At 42.9% G+C, this 16668-nt stretch overlaps 1 long non-coding RNA gene across 37 annotated transcripts; it reads right to left on the minus strand.

Annotated features, from left to right (window-relative positions):
* Positions 1-649: 649 nt before the first annotated feature.
* LOC127309146 (uncharacterized) lies at positions 650-9864 on the minus strand. Of its 37 annotated transcripts, none has more exons than XR_007857062.2 (14): positions 9504-9861; positions 8618-9296; positions 7345-7403; positions 5566-7205; positions 5320-5425; positions 4929-5196; positions 4677-4843; positions 4149-4472; positions 3948-3986; positions 3639-3694; positions 3444-3543; positions 2805-3332; positions 1988-2102; positions 650-1200 (listed from the first exon to the last, which is right to left on the minus strand). It is a non-coding gene; the product is annotated as an uncharacterized lncRNA (long non-coding RNA). The 37 variants fall into 37 exon arrangements; XR_007857055.2 differs by having other exon boundaries at positions 4929-5210; XR_007857056.2 differs by having other exon boundaries at positions 4929-5708; positions 5814-5933; positions 6987-7205; positions 9504-9858.
* Between the last annotated feature and the right edge of the window lie 6804 nt (positions 9865-16668).

The following is a 16668-nucleotide window of genomic DNA, read 5'->3' on the forward strand; positions in this document are numbered from 1 at the left end:
TTAACATCCTGTATGGACTAAGAGCATAGATATTTAAATATAGATTTATGAAGCCCAGAGCCGAGCACTAACCTGAAATCCCCGAGCTGAGCACTATGGTATTTCGTGGCAGTTCTCTAGGACGGGAAAATTTTAGTCCACCGTTACTTGCTGTTTTGGTAACCATGTGTGCATATGAGATTCAGCCTAAAGCTGGTGACGTGATTGGTAATATTGGAAGGATCTTTGTTAAGCGTCAAAAGTATGTGAAGCAGAAGCTACAGAGGCAGCCATATTTATTCTGGAGAGGTGATGTTGATTCATCTTATTGACATCAATTATAGTAGATTGACACACCAAATTGCACCTATCAGAGACAGAGTGTTTGCTGGAACTGCCCCTCAAATAAGCCAGTGTCCTAAGTAACCAGGGTGCGCAGCACTGAAGCATTGATCATACTAACTATGGTTTTGTTTGAAGCAACCACACGCCCATGCCGGAAGAACGGAAGGTATCGGCCAGGGTATATTATTATTGTTCTCAGACCCATGATAGCTAATACATTGAATGAATGTTCCTTCAGGGTGTATATGAAATAATGGTCACTAAAAAACCAGCTATAGCATTGAAGCAAACATATGTAAAATACATCAGCAAAAACAAACCGTCGTGGGCAATAATCCGTGCCATTCATAGAAGTAGATAAAAGTTCAGGTCTGGGCAATAGTCTATACCATGCATACTGGTACATAAAGTTTTAGCCCATAGCTTGGCCATAAGACCTTGCCAAGAGATGGTCATATTAATCTCCTCTACCGGCCAGAGGATTTACTTACAAAAGGATGTCTTTCGAAATGCCGCCTACACAAAATAGCCTCTACATAGGTATTTACTCAGCTAGCACATGAGGTTGATACTACAGCAGACAATATAGTTCAATATAGTTACGTGGCAATGTGGAGACAGATAGCAAAAGAATCACATCAGCTTGAGAACGTAGCACGGAACCCGCAGGTCCAGTGAAGAAGCTTACGTCAAGGCGATTAGCCTGGTTCATTAACTCGACGATGTATAGATAAGGCACACTAACTATCAGCGACCCACATGTCCAGTGAAGAAGCTTACGTCAAGGCGATTAGCCCGGTTGATTAACTCAACGATGTACTGATAAGGCACACTGACTATCAGCGTCAGTCGATACAAGGAGCAGCAGAAAAGGGCCTGGTAATCATAGAAAAGGACAAAGAATAAGTATAGTGTACCAACACTGAAGATAAGAAATTGACTGCCATATCCGAAACTAATGAGATACGCGAAAGAAAAGAAAGGCACAGTGTCGTTGCCTAATCGACGGTACCCCGGAGGAGGGATCCTCACGAGGGGGAGAAGAAGTAGGGGCCATAGGGCGGAGTGCTCTCGGGACGGTGGTACGCGAGTTACCCAGCTTCGGAACACCTGCACGATGACAGGGCCTACTGCTGCTTGTCTGGAATTATCTGGGCGCTTTCGCGTTGTTACAATGAGTTGTGGTTGTGCCTCTAGGGCTCCCGGGATCCGGCTTATAAAGGCGCACGGATCTAGGGTTTACATGGAGAGTCCTAGCCGGATTACAGATAGCCTAGCTATGGTACAATATCTTGCCGTGCACGTCACGGATCCGCCTTCCATACACGTCGTACTGGATCCGGGTTCCTCATGGGCCTCCCTGGATCCGGGTCACTCCTAGGTCGGTACGGATCCGGCCTGCTGATCCTGGGCTGGACTTCTTCCTTCATGATCAACAGCAACTGGGCCGCCCGATGGGCCACATGCCTCATCACCATCTGTGGGCCACCCGGGCTTGCCGGATCTAGGCACTGTCGATGGTACACCCATGAAGTATACCCACAACACACAGAGAATGAAATACTGCAAATCAGCAGCAAATTGCATACACATTGGTAATTAGGAGAGGCAGAACCATTGCAACAGAGGCACTTAGAAAAGGAGGAGACCGTGTAGACATTACCTTATGTACAAACAGCGTCTGCAAACACATCAGACAAGTGACTACCTTGATTTCTTGAATGATAGAATCAATAATACCCAGCGAGAATCACCACATCGAAACATCACCATCAATCCTATAGAAGGATTCATGCAAGTCACTTTCCAGCCTATCATGGAAAAGTGAACGAAGGGCACAAAAAGGACACTATCCGAATAAATACCCAAATGGAAATCCAAGCATGAAAGTAGCTGAATGCAAGCAACATGTTAAATAAAAGTACATTTCTAGAGGATGTAAACCTGGTATTGAAATGTAAAAAAAAAACTGAAGCATAAGTACCACATCTGGTACTGCTACTTGCTCCAGTTCACCAAGACTGTCACATTCGCCAAAAATTCAGCCTTAAACGACAAAACACCTGACTTATCATGGTGGCAAATGTGCAACTTGCCTGTCTGCAGTACCTGACTACTATTCTCATAATGAAATGTATAGTCCAAAAATCATTTCAGCGCCTCATCACATTCCTTAAAGACAATCCATTAAATCACAACCAAGTTAACATCAAACAAAAAGGAGACACGTACGAACCTAACCAAATCATAACGGCATAATGATGGCATGATGGCCCTTTTTTGGTACTAAATATGGCACTAAATTTTCCCAGAAGACTTGAATCAATACATAAATAGATAACTCAATCAAGAAAAATCACTCACTAAATAGAAGCAAGGCAATTAAGAAAATACGATTCAGACAACATGCTTGATCAGCAACATTTCTGAAAAAATTCTATTTTTCCCTAAAGATCACAATACCGAGTCAAAAATGGCACCTGTGTAAGCTGTGAGCACAACTCAATGTAATTTGGCCCAACTAATTATCTGAGATCTTCTTAGATTGAAACTCATAGTTGCCATGATTTTGTATAGGTTCTGTTTCTGAGATCAATTCATAACTCATGTCTACCAAAATATATATAAAAAATAAACAGAATAATCACTTGAATACTTACAATAACAACTTAGAGCCTACAGAAAACACCTGAAACACACCTCACAAGGAGCAGCATAAAGTTGGATCAATTTAGCTTCTTATACACCGCCTATATTATATGCTCTGCATCGTGTACCATCGTCCAGATTCTTTCCTCCTCCTTTCCTCCAGCAAAGGTGCCCTCTAGCTAGAATTTCGCTCTTGATTAATTTTCCCTTAGCACTATAACCCTTTCTTCCCTCAATTCTTGTATTCAGTTCAGACTTCTTTTAATGTTGTTCGTGGCTCTTACATTTGTTTGCAGATATCTCCCAAGTGCTCTTTAATGGTTCTGATGCCTTAAGTGCTTCATCACCCAGCTCGGTACCTATGAGCAGACGACTGTAAAAACTAAACAAAAAATATGGTCTGATCCACAAAGACACGAACATACAGTATCAACCATGAACCATATCAAAAACAGGCACACATAACTTACTTTGGGAGTAAAAGCGCAACACCCCAACAGGAAGCAAAGAGAATTAAGCACGGATATCCTGTGCAATTAGCTCCTGAGAAGGAGGCTTCTATGTGAAATCCTACAAACCACACAATACCACCTGTAATTAGCAACTACAAACCAAAAATCCATAGTGCAAAAGGAAAGGAATTATGAATCTCTATGCTGCCTTACCAGGTTCAGTGGCCGCAACGTCATCTGCACGTACACTTTGTTGTCTCCGCATCAGCCTAAACCAAAATCCTCAACCCAAGTTACCACCTAAATATTGTTAAAAGGATTGCAATGCTACAACTGGTCTATGCTAAATAAATCCTAAATATTGCAGGTGGACGATTGTTTTTTTTTAAATACTGATGTTGTATGCAGCAAAGGTGAGAAAAATTATCCTTCAATATACATTAAGCCATTAACCAAAATTGGAACAATCAAATGAAACTTAATAAACATTAGATGACATATGAGCTGAGTGAGAAAAAATACATTGTCCGGTTGTCCCGTTATTTGGATTTCAGCGCCGATCTGCAGCAACCAACGGAATGGAAGAACAAATGATAAATCAGCAGAAATCATTTGAAGTGATATTGGTTTCAAAGTACTTCGAAGTTCAAACCCTGATGAGCAAACCACTCAAGAATCTATGGAAGGGAGATGACGACCAGAAATTCATAATTATAGAATTACCTTGCTATTTCAAGATATGTAGCAGTGTGTCAAGATAAAACATGATCAACAGGAAGCTTGCTACACCTTCACCAGGAAAGAGAGACAACAACTGGGCAACTGACCTCAATTCCAAGTTAACCAAAATAAAAAAAAACAAATAAAACGGACAAAATAGTCACACACACAGACGCAAACCTGCCCAAAAAATATATCCAACCAAGACCACCACAACAGTGGTACCATCCCCATTTTCATAGTCTTGACAATGGGAAAGCTCAACCATCAACGTTGCAATATGGTTATCACCATCCGTTTGCTCCCGGATTGTCGCTCCATCAATTGCTAAAATTCATAAAGGGCATACTAATTCAGTATACAAAGAGGAGAGGTAAAAAAAAGAGAACACGCATACATTATTTAGGTAGCCGCACATTCAGTTGTTACCGTGACACTAAAAGATGTGCTCCAGTCGAAACTGGTAGAAAATAGCTGGGCTGAAGGAATATCAATTCGCAAGATTTAGAGACGATGGTTTATGTATTATACCTCTCTTCCATGCACATACACATCTCTCCTCCTCTCTTCTGATCACCACCAGGGCAACTTCTGATCACCACCAGGGCAAGCACCACCACCATGTCTACCGGGAGGATGTCTGCAGCCTAGGCGACAACAGCCACCAGGTCAAGCACCACCACCAGGACCTCGATGCTCTGCAACAGCAGCTGCTTATTTAGAGATAAGGATCATGTATGAATCATGAATTTGAACGACACACGACCGCACACACATACACACCTCTCCTCCTCTTTTCTGATCAACACCAGGTCAAGCGCCACCACCAGTCCACCAGCATGACGTCTTGCAGCCTCGGTGACAATGACAGCTTCCGGGCGAAGCGCATCCACAGAAAGTCATTGGAGCCGACCTTGATGCTCTGCAACATGAGCTGCTTCGAGCTCTGGATTCCATGTGGTAGGTATCATTGCTCCAATCATGTACATCGCGGCTTACATGCTACGAGCGTGCCATGAGAGATGGTAGCCTTGGAGCAGCCAGCGGGGAGCTGCCATTTTAGATCTACTCACATTATGTTTCTTCTCTCATATAACAAGAGCTGTAGTTCCGCACAACATCATACAACCTATACCCAAAAAAATGAAAAGAAAATATGGGGAGGGAGAGGTACCAGCTCGGCCTGGTTGGAAGCACACGCAGCAAAAGCTGCCAATTCTTCATCATGGACAAAAAGGGATACCAATGACTATCCTTTCTAAAAAAAATACGACATCACACTGCCAACAACATGTGTAGTAGATATATTGCTGCTTAGTTTAATAACCAGCACATCAGGTTTAATCTGAAAAACATTAAACCAATGGCATATTGAAAGTATAGAAGTGTAGAATCTATAGTGCAGATTTGAGAGATGTACCTGACATTGAACATGTGCAGCCTCTTTGAATCTTCTTTTGAGGGCTAAAGCTTCAGCAGCATGGCCCACTGGAAATGCAGTGGCTTATGATCAGCACAAAGCTAAAGGCTTGGATGTCCATAAACATTCAGCAGCATGGCTCACTGGAAATGCAGTAGGTAACAAGAGACTATGAGTGTATAACAGAAGAATACTATTGAGAGCATTCTCAGATTCTTCATTAGTCGGAGAAAACGGGAGACACCAACCCTTGCCGCTGGCAACATCACAAGATAGGTGCACAAGATAGGTGCACTCACCGCTGGTCTACCTTATAAACATACACCGTCTAGTTTGGTTTCTAGCCCGCCCCACACGAGTTGGCAGCACTGCCGGTCCTAAGAAATAAGAATGAGTGCACGATAGGAAATTTTTTCAACCTGGGCGACACATCGGGAAGAACCAAATAAGCCAGGAAAGTTCAACCAGAGAAATAAAAAAATTCACCCTAGCTTTGGCCTAGCTTCATATATTCTCTTCCTTATCAAGTATGGCAACTCATGCCTACATTTGAACAATAGTAACACAAGAAGGCAGACACAAAGCTTGACTCTATTCACGAGAGACTAATGCACTTATGTCAAGAGCTCAAATATAGCTTGTGATGTACCAGACATTTCAATGCCAGAAGGCAGTGCAGCTATGAGAGCTTAGACCGGAAGCTAAGCAAAGAGCACAAAGATTCGCAATTTTGCTGAAAATAGAAACAGAAATCCAAAGACAACAGCAAATAGAAATAAAATTTGACGCAAGCTCCAAACATACCCTCAAAAAGAAGACATCAATATAGCTAATGAAACTAAGGATCATTCTTCAGCGGCAGAGATCAATAAAGAGCGTAAGAGCATCACAGATAACAAAATTCTATCATTTCCCCTTGAACTCCCAACTCCGAAAAGCTCGAGAACATACAAATGCTTCTATAAAATTTTCAGACCACCCTGTCAGCTGGCATTTGTCACAAGTTCTTACAAGAAAAAGCAAGCTTTACTATCAAGGTTAAAGGACAATGTGGCCCAAGCTCAATCTTGCATGAAGAAATATGATGACAAGCAGAGGAGTGAAAGATCATTTTCTGTGGGAGACATGGTTCCTTGATATAGAAACAGAAAGGTTAAAATAAGAAGAAAGCCCTCTTTTTGAACAAAAGAATCAGTAGAATAAGCAAAGAAACCTAGTTAACAACAAGTACTGAATTCCATGAAAGGAACACAAGTACTGAAGACTATACCCTATCAAGTGAGCAAAGATATTCCAGTAAATTTATTAGAATTTCTATGTATGGATGATACCTCTTCTAAGTTTTGTGGCAATTAATCTGAACCGACTGGGTTGTAAAAGAAATCAACAATGGTCCGATTTGAAGAAAAGTAGGGAAATACCTTGTAAGTGGATTCCTCACAGGCCAAGCTAGAAATCAGATATGCTCACCGAGAACTAAGCCAGCCGAGGGGACAAAATAGCTCACTCGGGAGTTGTAAATCCAGTAGCAACATGCAATTAGATCTCTAGAACATGAACAAAGGTCAGGTTGAGTAACTTCATGTACTGGGCTGCCCTTTTTAATCATTTATCCATAAACCATGAAGCAACTTCAGTAGCTTCAAGCAAACATACATGAACAAAGGATAATAATTAATGTCCTTGCATAAGTATAATCATATGAAATGAACAAAATATTTGTCAGCTTAAATTCTTTTCACAAGTTGCCAAGTAAGAAACATGAAAAAAAAACCTTACCCGAAGCAGTAACACACGAGTTGCCCATTGCTCATGCTCCTGCTCTCTCCTAGAATGCTCTGCAAATAAAATAAATCACAATCCCATGAATATGTATACTCGCGTGAAGAACATGACAGAGACAGAGTTGTGCACAGCCAAAAGAACATGGTAACCTTCAGTCGGTACGGATCTCAACCAGAGAAATAGAAAAAAGAAAACGAAGGGCTCCATAACAAATGAGATTGGAAGATAAAAAGAGCACCCCACTCTCAATCTGTAAGCCATCCAGAAAAAAGGCCGGTTTGTACCTTTCCTTTTCTTCTCCCAGCTCACAGTACCCAATTATATTTGTGCACATTTTTTGAAACTTCCACAAACAAATCAGACTGAAAAAGACACTTGTTCAAAGCCAATGCAGATCTCAGCCAACGAATTACCAACAAAAAATGAAAGAAAAAGGAAGATCAAAACTTACACAAACAAATCAGACCAAAGCTTCTTGCCACAAAGATATCACCAGTCCAGAATTTAGCAATAGGAGTAAATATGCACTATCAATTATTAATAGCAAGAAAAAGCTTGACACCACTGATTGTTATACCAAAAAATATGTGCATCATATGCCCACAATGGCTGGAAAGAATTGATCTACCATTCTATGTCGACTCGGAGAAAACAAGCTTGCATCATATAAAGAGAAACGAATCAACAAGCAACAAATAGAAGCTTGGATCATATAAAGATAAACAAAAGCAAGCTTTCATCATAATTTAATGTCCACAGTGGCTGGAACGCTAAAAAGCAAGCTTGCATCATATAAAGAGAAACGAATCAGCAAGCAACAAATAGAAGCTTGCATCATATAAAGATAAACAAAAGCAAGCTTGCATCATATTTTAATGTCCAGAGTGGCTAGAACGCCAAACAATTGACATCAGTACACAAGCACCACGTACAAATTCCAGCAATTGCGGCACACTACCATCTAGCGCTTATTCTTCAACCAGAAACAAATGTAAATTACATGTATAAATAGCAGCAGCCCACAGATTCCATCATTGCAGCATAATAATTCCTATGTAGGAAAGAATATCCAAAAACAATTTGAAACTATGAAAATGGAGTGCATCGAATATGATCCAACTCATGGGAGAAAAATATAACTGTGCACGCACGAACCGGAAGTAAATGCAGCTATTATGAACCTATTATAATACGATCCATTGACATAATCCAGGATGCACTTTTTTTAAGGCAACAATGACCAAATTGAAAGAAATAGCATTCTCACCTCAAATGGAGCAAGCGCAGACTACACATCCAAGTTCACAACTGAGGATTAGCAAGTTGCCATATAATTGATGCCCTGCGAACTAATGAACTCCTGAAGCAATAACTCGTAACCAGAAACATCTGACTTCGTAGAGAAAATACGGCATCAACCTGGGGATTCGGAAAAGAAAAAATCTCTCACGGATGGAAGAGGTGAGAAGGAGTTGGGCTCACCTGGACCTTAGGCCTTCTCCTTTCCTAGTCGGTTGGAGGAGATGAGGCCGTGAATGCAGTCTGGCAGAACTCGGATAGAACATATATCAACGAGCCAGGGGCAGATCCCATGAGCATCATCTCCCGTGTATGCTCCAGCAAGCAAGCAGACAAATCTAATTATTAGATCAATCTAACTTGGCAGCAAACAAAGTGAAACACAAGACAAAATACATCAGATGGGGAGTAGGGAGAGAGGAAGGGGAGCAGCGATTGAGCCTACCATGGTTGCAGCTCCTACTATTGGGCAGCGCCGCACCAAGCCCCTCCTCCACCCAGCGCCGCCCCTTCCTCTTCCCTGTAGCTCCTCTAGGCGGAGCATAGTTGCCCCTGTTGATTCTTTTATGCGCGCCTCCGCTGCTTCTTGTCCGTGCCCAAGACCTTCCCGCTCTTCCCTCTTGTCACCGCCCTCCTCTTCCTCTCTCCTGCAAAATCAAAAGAAGGGTTAAACACAGGACAAAGCCACCACCGCCGTCGTCTCGTCCGACTCCGTCGCGGTTGTCGGTCATCCTCTGCGTCGCCGCCCACCTTCCGGACGCGCTCCAGAAGCTGCTCCCGCTCGACACCGCGTCGTACCATAGAGAGATAGACAGAGAGAGGACGAGACGGGCAGAGAGAAGAGGCAAGAAAACCTGGATCCAAGGTGGAGGCGGGCGGTCTCTACCGCTGCTGCGGCCGAGTCCAGGCGTCCCCATCGCTCGCTGCAAGCCACTGCCGCTCCCAACCGCGGCCATCCTCCCTGCCGCCGCCGGCTCGACAGCCTCCGCCCATCTCCGTCCCTTGAAGGTCGACGGATCCGCGGCCAATATGGAGAGAGAGAAAAGAGACGAGACGCCGCCGCCAGTTCTTGCCCTGCTTGCCGTCGGCCTGTTCCGTTGCCGCCGCCGCCACCGTCGGGGCTCCCGCAGCCAGGAGGCGTCTGATTGGGAGGAAGCCAGGAGGCGGGGATTGGGGGAGGAGAGGCCCAATCTCGATCTAGGGTTTTCACCTCTCAACAGACCAACGAATGAAACGAGCGACGCGGACGAGCGCTGATGGCTGCCTCCGACTGCTGGACCCCACACACAGATGGTCCCACATGTCATAGACCTGCTTGGAAGACAAAAGAGTGAGGAAAATTTTACCAGATCCGACAGCCAGAGTGGAAAGCGGGTGGGCAGTTTTACTGTCGCTGTGAAAACGTGCGGACACGATCGATTTGCCCCTCTCAGATGGCTTGCATGGCCGGGTAGTATTTGAACATTTATAGGAGAAATTATTGACGAATGTAGCTCGATCGGAGCAAGAATGAGTTCAATTTCGCAAATCAACGCAACACATTTTCCCGCGACGTTTGATTTTTGGTTTTTCAGTTCGCGAGTTCGGTTTCTAATCTGCACCGTGACTAAAACCATCTAAACTGAACAGTTCGGGAGACCTAACTCCGCGTTTTTGGTTCGGAGAAATACGGGCTCTGCTAGAGATGCTCTAATACAGTATATAGTAGTGATAGAACTGATGACGTTTTCATTCTCAGAGCATCTCTTGCGCGTCCCCAAAGCGTCCGCCAAACGGCGCCGGATTTATCGTTTGGGGAACGTGTTCCGATCGTACCACATTTGGGAGACATTGCTCCCCAGTCGCATCCCCCGATCAAAATTTCAGATTTTTAAAATTTAAGCGAAAACAACTAAATTCATTCAAACTTGCTATATTTTACTAGTAGTACTTGCGGCGGCCAGAGGGGTCGTAGTACTGGTGGAAGCTGTACATGTCGTCGACAACGATGTCCCGCTTGCCACACTCGTCGAGCTCGTCGATGGGCTCATCCATCACCGCGCCGCTTGGTCTAGCCTCACTGTCGTCGGTGAGGTCGACGAGTGGCTTACCGGTATCGCGGATGGACATGGCAATCGCTAAGTCGAGGTCGCCCCTCCAGGCGTCCTTGTCGTTCAGCGACGCCGTGAACGCCGCGTGCAGCCCTGGTCAGTCGTCGGGGGTCGTCGATGCTGGTGATGAGGCGTTGCTGGCGCTTGTACTCCGCCAGCTACGCCGCATTCACGGATTCCTCGTCGTCCTGCTCCTCCTTCACCTCCGGCTTTGGGATGAGGAGGGCGCCGCTAGCGCACCTGTGCTGCTGCCGGCTGACGTTGTTGTCGCCGCGCCTCAGATTGAAGGGCGGCATCGCGAAATCTGGCTCGTCCTTCACCTCGTGCTTAGGCACAGTGTAGGGCGCGGCGCGGTGCAACGAAAGCACCGATCGCGCTGGCCCTGACGAAGAAGAGTTGGAGGAGGACGAGTACATCCTTCTCGGCTGCCAGTGTATTGCGAACGTAGGAGATGGTGGCCGCAACAACGGCATCTCGAGCATGGGCGCGCCATTGTGGATGCTGATACGTCGCAAACGTATCTATAAGTTTTGATGCTCCATGTTTGTTTTACACCAATTGCTATATATTTTGTTTACACTTCGTGGCACTTTTATGCATTTTCCGGAACTAACCTATTGATAAGATGCCACAGTGTCAGTTCCTTGTTTTCTGCTGTTTTTATATTTCTGAAATTGTACATGGGATATTGCCGGAATTGGACGAAACAAAAGCCAAAGTTCCTATTTTTCCCGAAGCGAAGACGAAGTCCAGAGGAGAGACGAAGGGGGGCCACAGGGTGGCCAGACATACCCTAGGCGCAGCCTGGCCCTGGCCCGCGCCTAGGGGTGGTCTGGGGCCACCAGGCCTCCACCGACCTCGCCCTTCCGCCTATATAAAGCTCCCGACGCAAAAACCCTAAATATACAAGCCTCCGCCCACGAAAAGTTCCGTAGCGCCGCCGCCGTCGCAGACAAGATTCGAGGGACAGAAGTCTCTGTTCCGGCACCCTGCCGGGACGGGGAATTGCATTCAGAGCCATCTCCATCGACTCCACCGCCATCTCCATCGCCGTTGCTGACTCCCATTATAAGGAGTGAGTAGTTTTTCCTCGGGGCTAAGAGCTCTACCGGTAGCTATGTGGTTTATCTTTCTCTCCCATGGTGTGATCTTTATGTGACCATGAGCTTTGTAATCTAGATGTCGTTATGCTATTCAAGTGGATTTTATTTATGTGATGTCTGGAGACTCCTTGTCCCACGTGTGTAAAGGTGGAGTGTGTGCATCGTGTGGGTCTCTTAGGCTATATTTTACAGAATACTTGTTCACTGAATTATAATTTGAGTTGGATGTCTCTATGAAATTATGGTGTGTTAGTACTTCCTATGAATGCTCAAAGTGCAGAGCGGGGTGTTCATTAGTACTTGGGAATACATCTTTAAGGTTTGCTTTTGCATCCCTACACGGTGAATTAGTGTTCGTTATCCAACCGGAGAGTAGTTCATAGTAGCATAGTGAATTACTTATATTTATATTCCTTTATTATATCACTGTTGAGAGTGACCACTAGTGAAAGTATGTTCCCTAGGCCTTGTTTCCAATCATCGAATCACCGTTTATTTACTGTTTTGCTGCATGTTTACTTGCTACAATATTTATTTCAGAATGTTATTACCACTCATATTCATCCATATCACTTGCATTTTACTATCTCTTCGCCGAACTAGTGCACCTATACATCTGACAAGTGTATTGGGTGTGTTGGGAACACAAGAGACTTCTTGTATCGTAATTGCAGAGTTTTTTGAGAGGGATATCTTTGACCTCTACCTCCCTGAGTTCGATAAACCTTGGTGATCCATTTAAGGGAAACTTGCTGCTGTTCTACAAACCTCTGCACTTGGAGGCCCAACACTGTCTACAAGAATAGAAGCGTGCGTAGACATGAAGCTCTTTTCTGGCGCCGTTGCCGGAGAGGTAAGGTAAAAGGTACTCACATCCTTTGGCTACTAAGTCTTTTAGTTGTTGGTGAGTGCTCGAAGTTATTTCGTTTAGATTCTGCAATTACATCTTTTTGTTTCTTGTTTTTATTTTCACTAGTTAGGCTTAATGGAAAACAACAACAAAATTAGAGAGCTTTATAGTATTTATCTTGAGTTAGGACATGCGGTGTTTGAAGAGAAAATTAAAAAACCTATGAAACTTTACTTGCATGCTAGTAGAAATGTTATTAGTATGAATTCTTTGAACACCATTATTGCTAATGATATGGAAAAATCTAAGCTTGGGGAAGCTTGTTTTTATGGAAATAATCTTTTTAGTTCCCTAACTTTTGAGAAGAAAATTTGCTATGATGATAGTATGCCTCCAATATATGATGATTATGTTATTTTCAGTCCACCTACTATTTAGGAGAAAATTAATTATGATTACAATATGCCTCCTATATTTGATGATTATGGTGATGAGAATAATGATGATACCTATTTTGTTGAATTTGCTCCCACTACAATTAATAAGAATGACTATGCTTTGTGGGGAGTAATAATTATTTTATGCATGTGGCTCATGATAAGAATGATTTATGTGATAGTTATATTGTTGAGTTTATTCATGATGCTACTAAAAGTTATTATGTGAGAGGAAAATATGGTTGTAGAAGTTTTCATGGTACTAAAACACCTCTCTATATGCTGAAAGTTTTAAAGTTACTCTTGTTTTATCTTCCTATGCTTGTCACTTTGTTCTTTGTGAATTTATTTGTGTACAAGATTTCTATGCATAGGAAGGGGGTTAGACTTAAATTTGTTTTATATTTTCTTCTTGATGTTCTCTTTTACTTCAATTCATATATATTAGGTGAGCATCTTCTCAAATTACTGCGCCTAGCTGAAAGACGGTAAAGAAAAGCACTTTTGGGAGATAGCCCATGTTTTATTTCAGTAACTTTTATTTTTTGAGTCTTGGAAGTTATTACCACTGTAATAACCTTTCCTTATCATTTTTATTTCGTTTTTGTGCCAAAAAATAGCCTCTAATGGAAGAAAGTAAGATTTAGGGAAGTTGCTGTCCTGAAAATGGATTCTGTGATGTTACCATACAAATTCGTAAAAATAGCCAGAGCGGAATTTTGAGCTGCCATTTTTTATGCATATGCCCCAGGTTCTTATCTAACTTTCTTTCGTTGACCACTTTTCGAGATGACCAACATAGGATTTCCGAAAAAATCGATCTTTACCTGGTGTTCTATTTTGACAAATTTCTGCACTATTTGTATTTGCCTCTTAAATCTCTTTCCTTTTGAGTTTTTTAATCAAATATCTTTTTGAAGAGTTGCTACAGTAGCTAATGCTTTAATATATGTTTGATATATGTTATCACTGAACCCAAGTGAATTTGTTTATTTTGATTGTACTAATGCTGCTTTTAAAGAATTGTGTGAAGTTTTGTATGAAGAAAGTTTTCAAGTGTAGGGAGAGAAGAATGATGTGATGAGATGAAGTATGGACAAAAGATCAACCTTGGGGATGCCCTGCATCCCAAGAAAAATCAAGAGGTACAAGCGTCAAAGCTTGGGGATGTCCAAGCATCCCCTCTTCATCAACAAAGCAACAAGTCATCTTGATGCGTGCAGTTAACACACGTCCGTTGGGAACCCCAAGAGGAAGGTGTGATGCGTACAGTAGCAAGTTTTCCCTCAGTAAGAAACCAAGGTTTATCGAACCAGTAGGAGCCAAGAAGCACGTTGAAGGTTGATGGCGGCGAAGTGTAGTGCGGCGCAACACCAGGAATTCCGGCGCCAACGTGAAACCTGCACAACACAATCAAAGTACTTTGCCCCAACGTAACAGTGAGGTTGTCAATCTCACCGGCTTGCTGTAAACAAAGGATTAATTGTATAGTGTGGAAGATGATGTTTGTTTGCGAAAAACAGTAAAGAACAATTGCAGTAGATTGTATTTCAGATGTAAAGAATGGACTGGGGTCCACAGTTCGCTAGTGGTGTCTCTCCCATAAGATAAATAGCATGTTGGGTGAACAAATTACAGTTGGGCAATTGACAAATAAAGAATGCATAACAATGCACATACATATATCATGATGAGTACTATGAGATTTAATCAGGGCATTACGACAAAGTACATAGACCGCTATCCAGCATATGCATCTATGCCTAAATAGTCCACTTTCAGGTTATCATCCGAACCCCTTCCGGTATTAAGTTGTAAACAACAGACAATTGCATTAAGTATGGTGCGTAATGTAATCAACACAAATATCCTTAGACAAAGCATCGATGTTTTATCCCTAGTGGCAACAAAGACATCCACAACCTTAGAACTTTCTCGTCACTATCCTGCATTCAATGGAGGCATGAACCCACTATCGAGCATAAATACTCCCTCTTGGAGTTACAAGTATCAACTTGGCCAGAGCCTCTACTAGCAACGGAGAGCATGCAAGAACATAAACAACATATATGATAGATTGATAATCAACTTGACATAGTATTCAATATTCATCGGATCCCAACAAACACAACATGTAGCATTACAAATAGATGATCTTGATCATGATAGGCAATTCACAAGATCTACCATGATAGCACAACGAGGAGAAGACAACCATCTAGCTACTGCTATGGACCCATAGTCCAGGGGTGAAATACTCACACATCGATCCGGAGGCGATCATGGCGATGAAGAGCCCTCCGAGAGATGATTCCCCTCTCCGGCAGGGTGCCGAAGGCGATCTCCTGAATCCCCCGAGATGGGATTGGCGGCGGCGGCGTCTCTGGAAGGTTTTCTGTATCGTGGCTCTCGGTACTGGGGGTTTCGCGACGAAGGCTTTAAGTAGGCGGAAGGGCAGGTCAGGAAGAGTCACGGGGGCCCCACACGCTAGGGCCGCGCGGCCCCCTCTAGGCCGCGCTGCCCTAGTGTGGCGGCGCCCCGTGGCCCCACTTCGTTTCTCCCTCGGTCTTCTGGAAGCTTCGTGGAAAAATAAGCCCCTGAGCGTTGATTTCGTCCAATTCCGAGAATATTTCCTTACTAGGATTTCTGAAACCAAAAACAGCAGAAAACAACAACTGGCTCTTCGGCATCTCGTCAATAGGTTAGTGCCGGAAAATGCATAATAATGACATATAATGTGTATAAAACATGTGAGTATCATCATAAAAGTAGCATGGAACATAAGAAATTATGGATACGTTTGAGACGTATCAAGCATCCCCAAGCTTAGTTCCTACTCGCCCTCGAGTAGGTAAACGATAACAAAGATAATTTCTGAAGTGACATGCTATCATAATCTTGATCAATACTATTGTAAAGCACATGAGATGAATGCAGCGATTCGAAGCAATGATGAAGATAATGAGTAAACAACTGAATCATATAGCAAAGACTTTTCATGAATAATACTTTCAAGACAAGCATCAATAAGACTTGCATAACAGTTAACTCATAAGCAATAAATTCTTAGTAGAAAGCTTTGAAACAACAGAAAGGAAGATATAAGTTTCAGCAGTTGCTTTCAACTTCAACATATATATCTCATGGATAATTGTCAACACAAAGTAATATAACAAGTGCAATAGGTAAACATGTAAGAATCAATGCACACAGTTTACACAAGTGTTTGCTTCTAAGATAGAAAGAATAGGTAAACTGACTCAACAAAAAGTAGAAGAATGGCCCTTCGCAGAGGGAAGAATGGATTACTATTTTTGTGCTAGAGCTTTTCATTTTGAAAACATAGAACAATTTTGTCAACGGTAGTAATAAATCATATGTGTTATGTATAAGATATCCTATAAGTTGCAAGCCTCATGCATAGAATACTAATAGTGCTCGCACCTTGTCCTAATTAGCTTGGATTAACACGGATTATCATTGCATAGCATATGTTTCAACCAAGTGTCACAAAGGGGTACCTCTATGCCGCCTGTACA

This window comes from Lolium perenne, chromosome 1 (assembly GCF_019359855.2).
Source record: "Lolium perenne isolate Kyuss_39 chromosome 1, Kyuss_2.0, whole genome shotgun sequence".
Classification (NCBI taxonomy): Eukaryota; Viridiplantae; Streptophyta; class Magnoliopsida; order Poales; family Poaceae; genus Lolium; species Lolium perenne.